The sequence below is a fragment of the Sciurus vulgaris genome (assembly GCF_902686455.1).
Source record: "Sciurus vulgaris genome assembly, chromosome: 16".
Lineage (NCBI taxonomy): Eukaryota > Metazoa > Chordata > Mammalia > Rodentia > Sciuridae > Sciurus > Sciurus vulgaris.
Window position 1 is genome coordinate 68,516,470 of NC_136477.1, and position 14,979 is coordinate 68,531,448.

A 14,979-nucleotide genomic window follows, 5' to 3' on the forward strand; every position below is an offset into this window, starting at 1 on the left:
TTTCCAAATTATTTGGATTTTTTGAGTGAATATTTTTGTTAATGATTTCAAGTTTAATTCCATTTTGGTTTGAGAGTATGCTTTGTGTTTTTTCCATTCTTTTAAGTGACCTCTTTTTCTTTTTTATGTGCTGCTGGGTAGCAAACCCAAGGGACTTATGCTTGCTAGCCAAGTACTCTACCATTGAAGCAAAACACAGGCCCTAGCACATGGTCTTTCTTGGTAAATGTTCCATGTAAGCTTTTGAAGAATGTGTGTATTTTACTTTTGATAGATGAAGTGGTCTATAAAACTTACTTCCTTTACTATAGGTTTCTTTGTAAAATTCCCATTTGGTTATTTTTTATAATTGCTTCTTTACTGAGAAAGTCTGTTTTCACTTAAGAGTGTCTGTCCTTACTTCTTGGAATATTGTCATAATATCTTTTTAAAGTCTGTTTTGCATAGTTCCAACACATGAGTCATTTGATGACCACTCCCTCCTCTGGTCAAAGAGAACTAGCTTGAGACTTTGGTGTGTGTGTGTGCCATTGGCAGTTCTCCTTCATTGAACCATTGTTAATACCAAGCTGGGATATAGGAGAGACATAAAATAATTCCACATGGATGTCACACCAGATTTCCCATCTGGTTCTAAGATACTTAAGACTGCTATGTTTAGCCACCTTTCAGAGCTTTTTATAGAGTTGCTCTGCATATTTCAGTCCAGGCATCTAGTGGTAGGTTTGGGGAGAGAAAGGGTGAAGTATGCTTATTACATCTTTCCATAAGTCCATGTCATCACTTTCTTGTAAAACAGGTTATGTGATCCTTTTTGTAAGTAGGTATTTTTATAAGAAATAGCAATTTTCTTTATTTTAAATTATTTTTTAATTTTTTAAAGACTGCATTTTGATTAATTGTACACAAATGAGTACATAATTTCATTTCTATGGTTGTACATGAAGTAAATTCCTACCATTTGTGTAAGCGTACATGTACATAGGGTAATGATGTCTGTCTCATTCCACTATTTTTCATATGCCCCTCCTGTCATAATCTAAAGTCTATATAATCTGAAGTTCCTCCATTCTTCTTCACTGCCCCCCATGACTCCCATTAATATCATTTTCCACTCATCAGGGGAAATACTCGGTCTTTGGTTTTTTGGGATTGGCTTATTTCACTTAGCATGATATTCTCCAATTCTATCCATTTATTTGCAAATGTCATAATATTATTCTTCTTTATGGATAAATCATATTCTATTGTGTACATATACCAGTTTCTTTTTCCATTCATCTGTTGAAGGGCATCTAGGTTGGTTCCACAATCTAGCTATTGTGAATTGAGCTGCTATGAACCTTGATGTGGCAGTGTTACTGTAGTATACTAATTTGAAGTCCTTTGGTTATAAACTGAGGAGTGGGTTAACTGAGTCAAAAGGGGAGTCCATTCCAAGTTTTCTGAGAATTTTCCACACTGCTTTCCAGAGTGGCTGCACCCATTTGCAGCTCCACCAGCAACGTAAAAGTGTGCCTTTTTTCCCACATCCACACCAACATCTATTATTGTTTGTGTTCTTGATAATAGCCATTCTAATTGAAGTAAGATAAAATCTTAGAGTTGTTTTAATTTCTGATTCTCTAATTTCTAGAGATGTTGAACGTTTTTTCAATATTTATTAATCACCTGTATGTCTGCTTATGTAAAATATCTGTCCAGTTCCTTGGTCCATTTATTGATTGGGTTCTTTGTATTTTTGGTGTAAAGTTTTATAAGTTCTTTATAAATTATGGAGATAAGTGCTGTATCTGAAGTACATGTAGAAAAGATTTTCTCCCACTCTGAGGCTCTCTTTTCATATTATTGATTGTATCCTTTACTGAGAAAAAACATTTTAGTTTGAGTGCATCCCATTTATTGATTCTTGCTTTGATTTCTTGTGCTTTGGGAGTCTTGTTAAGCAGGTCTGATCCTAAGCCAATGTGATAAAATTCATGTCTACTTTGTCTTCTATTGGGTGCAGCCTCTTTCGTATAATTTCTAAGTCATTAATGCATTTTGATTTGAGTTTTATCTAGGGTGAGAGATAGAGGTTTAATTTCATTTCACTGTATATGGATTAATAGTTTTGCCAGCACCATTTGTTGAACAGGCTATCTTTTCTCCATTGTATGTTTTTAGCTCCTTTGTCTAGTATGAGGTAACTGTATTTTTGTGGGTTTGTCTCTGTGTCTTCTTTTATGTACCATTGGTATGCCTATCTATTTTGGTGCCAATATCAACATGTTTTCATTGCTGTTGCTCTGTGCTATAGTTTAAGTTCTGGTATTGTGATACCTCCTTTTTCTGTGGTGCTGGGGACTAGTACCCAGGGCCTTGCGTATGCAAGGCATAAGTCAGTATTTAATGGCATAATATTTCATTACTTCCTCTGTGCAGAAATCTCAGAGTGAGGAAATAACTAGCACAACTGACAGTGTGTATACAGGTGGGACTGAAGTGACTGCAGGATTTTTCGGTAAATCTGAAGAACCTGATTCTATTACCAAACCTATTAGTTCATCATATGTTTCCTCTGGAACTGTGGATAAACCTGTAGATTTGTCTACTAGAAAGAACAGTGATACAGAATCTACAAGCCAAGTTAAAACTTAGAGTGTGTCTATAATCATGTATTACATAAAAGTACACCTGTATGTTTGAGAAGATATGAAGGGGCATAAGCTATCAGCAGTACTAAGAAGGAAAGTCATAATGCCTTGCCAACAAAGAAAAACATGTATCTTTATTGTTAGACTTGTGATTACAGGGATTACATAGTAGTGTGACTCTTGACCTGTTTGCCTTGAACATAAAAGATAATAGTTTACTTACATGGTGACTTTCTTTGTGATAAGGTGTTTATTTCAGTATTGTTTAATGGTACTAAGGATTGTAGCCAGGCATGATTTAACACATCCACAGTACTTTTTATTTTTTATTCTGAGACCGAGCCTTTCTAAGTTGCTGAGGCTGTTCTTGAACTGGTGTTCTTTCTGCTTCAGCTTCCTGCATTGCTGAGATTATATGTATGCATCACCACACCTGACTATGTTTTGTGTGTGTGTGTGTGTATCTGTGTGTATTCTTAACTGATTTTGGTAGTAAGATGATACTGGCTTTGTGTAATGAGTTTGGAAGAGTTGTTTGTCTTTTAGTTTTATTGAATAATTAAAGGAGTATTGGTGGTATTTAACCAATCTTGTAAATTCAACTGTGAATTCTTCTTATTCTGGGCTTTTCTTGTTAGGATATTTATTACTGTTTTAATTTCATTATTTGTTGTTGATCTGTTTATATATTTTATATCCTCTTGGTTCAATTTCAGTAGGCTATTTGTGTCTAGAAATATGTCCATTTCTTGGAGGTTTTACAGTTTATTGGTTAGAAGTTTTCCAAATATTCCCTCATGATCCTCTGGATTTCATTGTTATATATTGTAGTATATCTCTTTTCAACTTTAATTTTATTTATTTTGGATGTTCTCTTTATTTTGGTTAATTTCATTATGGGTTTGTTAATTTTGTTTATCTTTTCAAAGAACCAACTTTTATTGTACATTTAGTCTCTGTTTTATTTCTGCTTTGTTTTTACCATTTCTTTGTACTTCTTTGGGATTTGTTTTGCTCTTGTTTTTTAAAGAACTTGAGATGCATAATTAGGTTACTTATTTGAGGTCTGTCAAGTTTTTTTTTTTTTTTAATGTATGCACTTATAAACCTACCTCTTCTAATTAATTTCTCTGTGTCCCATAGGTTCTGGTGAGTTGCGTTTACATTTTCATTTGAGTCTAGGAATTTAAACTCTCCCTCCTGATTTCTTCAATGACCTAAGACTCATTCAGAAGTGTACTTTTCAATCTCCATGTATTTGTGTAATGTCTGAAGTTACTCTTGCCATTGATTTGTAATTTCCTCCTGTTGTTATAAGATGCAAGAAAAATTTCAATTTGTTTGTATTTGTTGAGCTTGTTTCCATGCTGAAAATATGGTCTATTTTAGAGAAAAGTCTGTATAGTGAAAAAAAAAAGAATGTGTTCTCTACACCTGTTAAATGAAACAGTCTGAGATGTTAAGTCTATTTGATCTATACTGTAATTCAAATGTTTCTCAGTTGATTTTGGCAGCAGGGCAGTTCTGGAAGATACATCTCTTGGTAACATTAAGGTATAGAAATCACCCACCATTATTAATTAAGGCTAGTCTCTCCCTGTAAGTCCTGTAATATGTTTTATAAAGTTGGATTCTATGACATTGGTACATCTATGTTTACAACCATTACATCTTCTTGAGATGGATTATTCCTTTTTTTCAGAGTATAATAATCTACTTTGTCTCATGACTGATTTGAGGTCAGTTTTGTTGGATGTAAGTCTGGTTACTCTTTCTTACTTTAGGATTCCATTTGATGGGAATTGCATTCTCCATCCTTTCATTTTCAGTTTATGAATGAATGTTTTTGGTAGTAAGGTGGAGTTCTTGCAAGTATTAAGCAGATGGACCTTTTCTTAAAATTCTATTAGGTATTCTGTGTCTTTTAATTAGAGAATTCACATCATTTTCATTAAGGGTTATATTGAAAATATATTGAAAGAAACATACTAGTTCGTGTCATCATTAGTTTTCTTTTGGTTGTTTTGAGAATTTGTGTTCATTTCTTTCTTATTTATCTTATTTTTTTGTTCATTTACTGATACAATCATGTTTGATTTTTACTTGTTCCTCTTTTTCTTAACTCCCCTTCTAGTGAGATCTATTCTTTCTTATTCTTTTCTGGTTGTGCTGTATGGTTCCCCATCTGAGTGTAAGATTATGTATGGTTTAGTAGAAATGAATTCTTTTAATTCATGCTTACTTTGGAAAGCCTATCTCTTCTTTGATTCTGAAAGATAAGTTTGCTGGATACAATAGTTTAGCTTGGCAGTTTTGTCCTTCCAGGTCTTGAAATCTATCAGTTCATGCCCTCCTGACCTATAGAGTTTTGTTTAGAAATCTGCTATTATTCAGATGGATTTGCCTTTATAATTTATTTGGTGCTCTCTCTTGCAGTTTTTAATAGTCCTCCTTCTGTATTTTTAGCATTTTAACTATAATGTTCATGGAGAGGTTCTATTCTGGTCATTTCTACTTGGTGCTCCATTATCATTTCAAGATTGGGAAATTTTCTTGTTACTTCACTGAATATGTTTTACATGCCTTTTACCTGTATCTCTATTCATTCCTCTAGAACTATGAGTCTCTTTTTTATAACTTTTTTTTTTTTTTTTTTTTTTAGCACTTGGGATTGAACCCAGGGCCTTGTGCTTGCAAGGCAAGCACTCTACCAATGAGTTATATCCCCAACCCCGAGTCTTATTTTGTTGTTGTTGTTTAAACTAATTTTTTTATTTGTTCTAATTTGTTGTACATGAAAGTAGAAGGCATTTATACATTTTGATAGATCACACATAAATTGAGGTAATCTCATTTTTCTGATTGGATATATTGCAGGATCACATCAGTCATGCAGTCATACATGCTTATGAGGTAATAATGTCTGTTTCACTCCACTATCATTCCTTCCGCATACCCCTTCCACTCCCTTCACTCCCCTCTACTTAATAAAGAGTAACTATTCTTCCCTATCCCTCCCTTCTTCTTGTGAATTAGCTTCTGCATATCAGAGAAAATATTTAGCCTTTGGTTCTTTGTGTTTGGCTTATTTTACTTAGCATGATATTTTCCAACTCCATCCATTTACCAGCAAATGCTATATGAGTCTTAAGCTTGATCTTTTTAATGTTGTTCCAAAATTTTTATATGAACATACTGTTTATAGTTTCTTGGTAACACTTCCTTTTAATAAGTCTGAATGTTCTAGTTCATCCACCCTGTGTTCAAACTCTGAAAATTTGTTTTCTGCTTGGTCTAGTCTATTGGTGAGACTTGAAACTGGGGTTTTATCTTGATTTATTGAGTTTTTTATTTCCACAATTTGTTTGTTTTTCTCCCAGAATCTCTCTTTATTAAATTGCTGTTTCATATTGCATTGTATTCCTTAATTTATTCATCTGCTTATTTGTATCTTCTTTGAATTCATTTAATTATTTTTTAAAATACTTTTAATTATAGATGGACACAATACCTTTAATTTATTTATTTATCTTTCTGTGGTAATGAGGATTGAACCCAGTGTCTCACATGTGTGAGGCAAGCATTCTACCACTGAGCTATGTACAACACCAGCCCTCATTTGATTATTTTAATAATCAGTTTTTAAACTTCTTTGTTCCAGCATTTTATATCCATTGGTACTTATGGATTTGGTTCCTGGGAAGCTATGAACTTTGGGAGTCATGTTGCTTTGTTTCATGTTTTTGTGTTTCTGTCTTGAGACTTTCACATTTGTTGAACTAGTGATTTCTTCCAGTATCATGTGAGGGTCTTATTAGTGAGTAACCTTCTTTTTACATTGTGTCATGGAATATAGGTTTTTTGTGTAGTGTTGAGATTCATTGCAAATGGAATTTATGCTGTAGTTTCCCTGAAGTTCCTTAGACTGTGTTTGGTGGATTTTGACTCTGAGCATTTTGTCAGAATCTGAGGGATTTGCTTCCTTTGTAGGCCTTCTGTGAGTTTGATATAGACAGTGGAATATACAAAGTATACTTTACATGGCTATTTCTCTTAGCACTGTACAGTGTAAGAGAACTTGAGTGCAGCCTGTGCTAGGGCCCCTTAATAGTGGCATGGTAACAAGATTCATTTTATTTCTCTGTTGTTGCTCAGGGGCTGTAGTAGTCTTCAGTCCACCCCTGTCATCTGTGCATACTTGCAACCAGGTTGTCTGCTGGGTGCTTTTCTCCACCCTATTTTTATGTTGAAGGATCCATCAAGGTTTGAGGAAGACTCAGTCCTGGATAGACTATGGTACAATTTCTCTCAGCTGGGTTAGGGCTAAAGCTCAGTGTCATAACATCCACCATGTTCCAGGTGCTGGACTTAATCCATAGTTCTACTTTGAAAGGAGAAAATGACCACCAGTAACAACAAACAACTTGAGAGCAAATCATACATCAAGATACAATAAAAACATTTAAAAATAACCTCTACAACCCCAATAACCAGAGAGAAAAAAGGGGTACTCATAATATAGAATAGGTTAAAAATTAGACCTTAATGAAAATAAAATTAATATTGAAATAGCTGGGATCATTGACTCACACCTATAATCCCATCTACTCTGGAGGCTGAGGCAGGACTCTTTCAAGTTTGATATTAGCCTGGGTGTTTAATGATACTCTGTATTTCTTTGTTTGTTTGTTTGTTTCTTTCTTTCTTTCTTCCTTGCTGTAGATAGACAGAATGCCTTTGTTTTATTTATTTATTTTATGTGGTGCTAAAGATCAAACCGAGTGCCTCACACATGCTAGGCAAGCTCTCTGCCACTTAGCTACAGTCCCACCCAGATACCCTGTCTTAAAAGTAAAAAATGAAAGACTTGTAGCTCAGTGGAAGAGCAACATTTGGTTTGATCCTCAGTACTGTGCAAAAAAAGTACTGGTTAAAATTGTAAAGGGAGGAAACAGAAGAAAGAAGAAAAGTGAAAAGACAGAAAAGGAAATAAAAATGGAGAAAGTAGAGATAAGAGCAAAACTACAATTAAATAATTAGAATGTTTAATAACGTTGTATAAAAGTATTTTAAAAAGGCAAACAAAACAGTAAAGAACAAAATTAAAATGAAAGGAAAAGCAAAGAATATCATATTTCTCCATGCCAAGATATTTAAGATGGAGACACTTCTTTCCAAGACCTCAAATTTTTGTCATTTGCCAGGTATAGGGATGTTGTGGGTTCTGTTGTCAGTATGATGTGTTCCTTTTCAGCTCCTGCTCAGGCAGGCCAAACCAGTTAGGGCAGTGTGTGGACTGAGCTCAGCCTTCCTTTGCCCACCAGCCTAGGCTAAGGCAAAGTTACTTATAGCAGGGGTAAATTTATGCCCAGGTCTCTGATTTTGCATCAAGAATGGGGTTGCAGTGACAGTTGTAGCCATCCCCCAGCCTCTCAGCCTCCATGCCTGTGAACCAGTCTGGTTTGCTCACCCATGGTCCCAAGATATTAAGTAAGTACACTTGGGCATGTGACAAATATCCAAACTATAGTGGTTTGTTGTCTGCCTCTGAGTGTGGAAGACCAAATCAGTGGAATCTGCACTGGGGTAGGGAGCCTTTTGAATGAACATATTTACCAGTTGAAGCTATGGTGCTCCTGGACCCAGCCCTCTTGTAAGTCCACTCACAGTTGCTTTCCCTCCTTTTCAAGAGATTCAACCATACATTTTATGTAGAAGTGTCTTGTTGCTTCTCTCTGCCTCATAGACCATATTTACCACTGCCTAGAATCCTCAGCAGTCAATTCCTTGGCCCAAACTGACTCTCAGAGTGGACACCTGCTGGAACAGAGAAGAGGAGAGGACATTGGATCTTGGAGGTATAAAAAATGCAGGGGTTTCATATCTCCCATGCAATAAATTCAGACATTTGGACACATCTTTAGATGGCTCCTCATGACATTGATGAATTTCTTGAAATGTTCAGGGAATCTATTCTCTCTTGATAGTTTGCTATGTAGATTCTGAGTTTCTTTTTATTTTAAAGCACCATATTTTAGGGTTTTGCCTGATCACTGGCTCCCTGTGTTCACACTCCAGTACTTTTCTATGGCCCCTACCTCAACATGCAGCTGCACAGCTTCCATTTTGGTTCAGTCTCATAAAGCAGTAGGTAAGCCTTGACTGCCTCTAATCTACCATATTCAGGAGTTCTTGATTCCAGTTTTCTCTAAATTTGCATTTAGGTGACATACAAATAAGATAGCATTTGGTGGATGGAGTCTTATTGTAGGTGGCTAGGATTAGATAATTAGTATGTGATGTTAGTATATCTTCTTTATCGACAGATGATTTAGATATCCACTTCTCTAGAGATAAAGTTGGTTACTTGAAATGTTATCCTGATGAAAGAAAACTTTGTACAACGCCTTTTTGCAGTTCATTCAAGCACTTAATTTTGAATTGCTTAAGTATTCTGAATTATTACTGTTATTTTTCACTCAGTACTTCAAGAAACTGATAAAGGGAAAAGGGCAAATTGTTCTTGTGCTTGCTTTTCCTTGAGGAGATGAATAAGCAGTCTGGGGCACACTGAATAGTTGAAGAGACTAATTTATTAATTTTTGCTGAGAATTTCTTATTAAAGCATAGAAAACGTGTTTAATAGCAAAATGGAAAGGTAAATTATTTGCCTAATTTAAGAGATAAAAATTACTTATGTGTGTATTCATCCACGCAGAAAATGAAAATTGTTCTCCTTTCTTTAAAAAAGGAAATCAGAAAAAAACTGCAGTATAGGATTTTGGGGTGGCGACATTCAAACCAGTGTCTATTGAAGATCCAATAATATTAAGCACTGTACATGAAGTAGTTGGGAGAACCATTGAAGGGGATGTAGTAACAAAAAATGTATCATGCAATACTGTGCTAAACAGGGTTATAGTTTTATAAAGGAGATAATGGTGAAATGAATGTTCAATTGAATATTTAATGATAACAGTTTGTAGGTAGAAGAAATACTGTGAGTATCAAGAAGAAAAAACATTTTGAAATAATGTAAAACTATAAAGATATGTGCATATACAAAATAAAATGTTGAAATAAACAATTGTGCTTAAATATCTCTATATTATTAACACAACCCTATTTGGGAGGTTGATTATTTTAAATAAATTGCCTCATTTTCTCCTTAAATGAGTTGATTCATGTAAAGCACTGTGAACATTGCTGGATACATAGTAAAATACTCAAATATTAACTGTTTTCATTATTGATAGTACATTTTTATTTGTCATTCACAAAATAATCAATTCAAGACCAGGACAAGAGGTAGATTGAATGTAGAATAAGAAAAGTAGAAAATAATAATTATAGCTTCGTAGAAATTATGGTCTTGTGTTTAACTGATATTTTAGTCATTTTATGTTTATATAAGTGACATGAGTATAATTCCAAGTTCTAATTTGAAGGTTTTGGATTATGAAGGTTTTAACACCATTGGACCTTTTTCACAGTTCCTGTGTGCAATCTGTCTAGAAGTACCCTGTCCAGCACAGTGGCTCCAGACCACATGTAGCTATTGAGAACTTGAAATGTGGCTGGTCTGAATTGAGATACTGTAAGTCTAAAATACACATTGGAAGGACTGTATAGAGGGAAAAGAGGGGTGAGAGGGTGGGGGGAGGGAAAAATAACAGAATGAATAAAACAACATTACCCTATGTAAATTTATGATTACACAAATGGTATGTCTTGACTCCATGTACAAATAGAGAAACAACATGTATCCCATTTATTTACAATTTAAAAAAAGCAAAAAATAAATAAAATAAAATACACATTTGATTTGAAAGACTTAGCATTGATAAAAGAAAGTAAAATATCTTCTTAATAATTTTTATATTGATTTATGTTGAAGTGGTAACATTGTAGTTATACCAAATTAAACAGAATATATTGTTAAAGTTTACCTATTTCTTTGTTTTTAGTGTTCTGCTAGAAATGTTTAAATGACCTATGTGTCTTGCATTGTATTTCTTTTGAACAGTGCTGCTCTAAAAATTTCTAGTCTAAGATGATCTTTTACCTGGGATTCTAGTTTCATTTCAGTCTTTACTAGTCATGTCACTGTCAGTTACTTCACTTCTCTAGAGTTCAGTTTCATCAGAGTAAATTATTTCTTTATCTAACATAGATAATAGTATGTGCTGTATCTCTCTCACTGAATTATTGGGGGTTAGCAGAAAGAATTTGGCAGTTCTAGAACATTCTACAGATACATGTCATTTCTAATCAGGCCTATGTAATGACTAGAAAAGGTTGAAGGATGCTTAGTGGGTCATCAAAATCAATAATGGTTCATTTTACTTTTTTTATTTTACATGCTTATTTTTTGCATTTAAAAAATGTTTGCTTTTCATATTTTTTCTCATTTGTTATGCTGTTAATATTTAAATAGAAATTTTATTCTTTTCAAATACTATAGTAAACTTCCAGGTTTCTGCGATAAACTTTTTTTTAAAGCCTAGATGATGAACTGGACTTTTTTCATGATTTGAAGAATCGGGAAACAGAAGAAGTAATTGAGAATGATCATAGAGCTAGCACCTCCAAAATAACCAGTCTTTTAAAAAAAATGGAAAAATGTAATATATATATATATATACATATACATATATTTATATATGTGTGTGTGTGTGTGTGTGTGTGTGTGTGTGTGTGTGTGTTTGTATGTATTTTTTCATTTAAAAAGTAATTTGGAGGCTGGGGCTGGGGTTCAATGGCAGAATGCTTGCCTAGCATGTGTGAGGCACTGGGATTGTTCCTTAGCACCACATAAAAATAAAATAAAATAAAGGTATTTTATCCATCTACAGCTACAAAATAATTTTAAATAGTAATTATTTTAGCACACATAAAACTTGCCTCTTAATAACAACACTGGTCCTTAGGAGTATTTCTGTTTTCTGGGTATTTCTATGTTCTGAACTTCTGTAAACCATGAGATGGTTACTGTGCTTGTTATTAACTAGAGAGGAGAAAAGTGAACTTCATTATTTTCCAGTTGTATGCCTGTGCTTTCAAAACTTCTCAAGATAAATTAGTAACAATACTTCTGTGATGCCTTCAATTCTTTTTCATGTCAGTGTTTGTTAGAAAGTGAGGAAATGATTGTGGTAGTGTTTTCCTAACCCTAATATTTTGAGAGAATAGTACAGATTACTTATAGTATGGCTTCCTCGACACTGAACTAGTAGCAACTCTCTGTGCACCTGTCTTCCTTTCATATGCTTGTCAGTATTTCATGCAAACAGGCAACCAGTGATGAAGCCTTTTGCCTTTTGGCTATAAGGATTCCGGCACTGTTGTTGATTCTCTTTTTTCCTGCAAATAGGTTGTCTGCACACAATAAATACTCATTTTCCCCTTTCTCCCCTATCCTTCATCACCTTTGTCATATGGATCTCAGTGTTTGAAGACAGTGAACATTCCTTCAGTTTGGACTTAGTCTTCCCACTAAAAACATAGATTAAACTATTTTAAAAGCTAAATGTATGTGAAAATTGACCAAAAATGTAAGGAGTGCTAAGACCAGAAATTGGTGAGGTGGAAACTTGAAGAGGCAAGCAAAACACTGAAGTGGTGTTACTTTTAGTTTATTTACTGAACTGATTGACGTGAAACTTTTCTTTCTTAAAAATTAATTCAGGGTCTGTGTAAGATGCCGGGATTCTTTAAGCTAATGCAAGTTAAAACCACTGCTAGAGATCATTTTATACTCTAATTATTAGAAGAAAATGAATTCTGATGGTATAGTGTTGGCAGGGACGTGAACTAAAAGCAATTTACTTATGCACTGCCTTTGGGAGTAAATTAATGTAACCACTTTGGAAGAAAATAGCATCAACAGTAAAGTTGAACCTGTGCATATAGCCTAGTACATGTATGCTACAGTCATATGCCCCAGAAAACTCTTGAACTTGTGTATCACCTCTGTGGGAGAAAGTTTTCATGTATTTATTAAATAGGATAAAGTAGTGAAAGTTTTTGAGCCCATCATTCTGAAATCATCATGGGTAGATTTCAGAGAACTTATCACTATTTAAATAAGGAGGTTATAGAAATTATTATAGACATACAGTTGAAATTGGGAAAAACAAACAAGAACTCTGTGTGTGGGTATGTGTTAAAATTGCTTTAATATTTCTTTTACTTTGGACAACTTTTGTTACAAATATTAACTCTTTAATTTTTTAAATTAATGGGTTTCACTGACTTTTCCATACATGCATATATCATGTTTTAATTGTGTACATCCTCCCAACTACTTTCTCTTACCCTCCTCTTTCTTTCACTGTTTTTCTTCTCCTTCCCTAAAATACCTTCTCTACTTCATTTTATCTTTTTTCCTAACAGTTCCCATGTATGAGGGAAAACATGTGACACTTGTCTTTCTGAATTTGGCTTATTTCACTTAACATGACAAACACCAGTACCATCTGCTTTCCTACAAATGACATGTTTGTTTCTTTTTTATGACTGAATAATATCCCATATGTGTATATGCCTTATTTTCTTTACCTATCCATCTATTGACAGCACCTAGGGTGATTCCTTAAGTTGGTTATTGATAGTAATGCCACAATAAAAATAGGTATGCAAATATCTTTTTTGCATGCTGACTTCATTTCCTCCAGAAATATAGCCAGGAATGGTATACAGTTGCATCATATGGTAATTCTGTTTTTAATTTTTTGAGGAACTTACCTGTTGTTTTCCATAATGGTTGTACTAATTTACATTCACACCAACAATGTGTAAGTGTTCCTTTTTCACATTCTTGTCAGCATTAGTTATTTTTGGTTTTTTGACTCTGTTTTGACTAGGTGGGGTGGAATCTCAGTGTATTTTTTATTTGCATTTCCCTGATGGCCAAAGATGTTGAGAACTTTTTCAAATATTTATTGGCCATTTGTACTTGCTTTTGAGAAGTGTCTGTGAAGGCTCTTTGCCCATTTTTTGGTTGGATTACTTGCTCTTTTGTTGATAACTTTTTTGTGTTTATAATTCTGAATGTTAATATTCTGTCAGATGAATAGTTGGCAAATACTTTCTGCCATTCTGTAGAATCGCTTAACTCTCTTCTTTCTTTTGCTGTGTGAAAGCTTTAAAATTTGGTGTAATCCCATCTGTCAATTCTTACTACCATTTCCTGAACTATTAGGATTTATTTTGAGTTCATTCATGTACAGGGTGAGATATAGAGGTCTAGTTTCAATTGTCTACATTTGAATATCCAATTTTCCCAGTACCATTTGTTGAATAGACTATCTTCTTTCCAATGTGTTTTTGGTTACTTTGTTGAGAATCAGATAACTACAGAGGCATGAGTTTATTTCTGAGTCCTCTAATTCCATTGTTTTTTGTATTTTTTAAGTTAATACCATGATATTTTTGTTACGATCAAAATGCATTGTAGCATACTTGAAATCAGGAATCATGCTGCCTCTAGCCTTGCTCATAATTTTTCCTCAGGATTGCTTTGGTAACTTTGGGTCCTTATGCTTTCTTCTGAATTTTAGGATTTTCCCCCTATTTCTGTGAAGAATGTTATTGGTATTTTGATGGGAATTGCATTGAATTTGTAGATTGCCTTTTGATAGTTTGGCCATTTTAACAATGTTAATTCTCCTAGTATTTGAACATGGGATGTCTTTTCATCTTTATCTTTTAGTGTCTTTAGTTTCTTTAAGCATTTTATAATTTTTACTGTAGAGGTTTTTATTGCCTCATAAATAAGGACTTTTTAGATTAACATTGTATTTGGACTTCTTGTTAGTTTGGTTACAGACAAGGGAATGTGTTAAGCTTCTGAAGTAATATTTCACTTCATATTCTAGGCAATTAATACATAGTGTTCTCATGAATTTTAAAATACTTAAATCTGAAATAATTTCATACTTAGAGAAAGTTGCATGAAGAATTCCTGTATACTTTTAACCCAAATTTTCTACATGTTAACATTTTACTGTATTTGCTATAACATTCTTTCTTTTCTGAAAATTTTCACAATACAGTAATTTTATACTTAAAATAATTTTTCTTGAAAGTTATTCTGAGACTTTTTGGAGCTATAATAAAGTTTATAATTAAAATTGTATTTACTTTGCGTTTGACCTGCCAACAGGGCCTCATCAAGACCTCGGACTAAATGTTGCAATGTCAGTGACACTTCTTTGAAAAGTGCCAGCTGTCCAAAATCCAAAATGTCAAACAAGCAGACTTTACTCCACATCAGATAAATCAGGTATATGATGAGTTATTTCAAATACATCTGAAACTGCAGGTAAGATCTAAATACTGA

The 14,979-nt window shown here is 33.8% G+C and overlaps 1 long non-coding RNA gene across 1 annotated transcript in view; it reads left to right on the forward strand.

Annotated features, from left to right (window-relative positions):
* Window positions 1-14,979, forward strand: part of LOC306646640 — a 35,763-nt gene that overhangs the window by 11,968 nt on the left and 8,816 nt on the right. Inside the window, exon 2 of the long non-coding RNA XR_013759913.1 lies at window positions 14,803-14,961. This is a non-coding gene — a long non-coding RNA (uncharacterized lncRNA). The remainder of the gene's footprint in view (window positions 1-14,802; window positions 14,962-14,979) is intronic.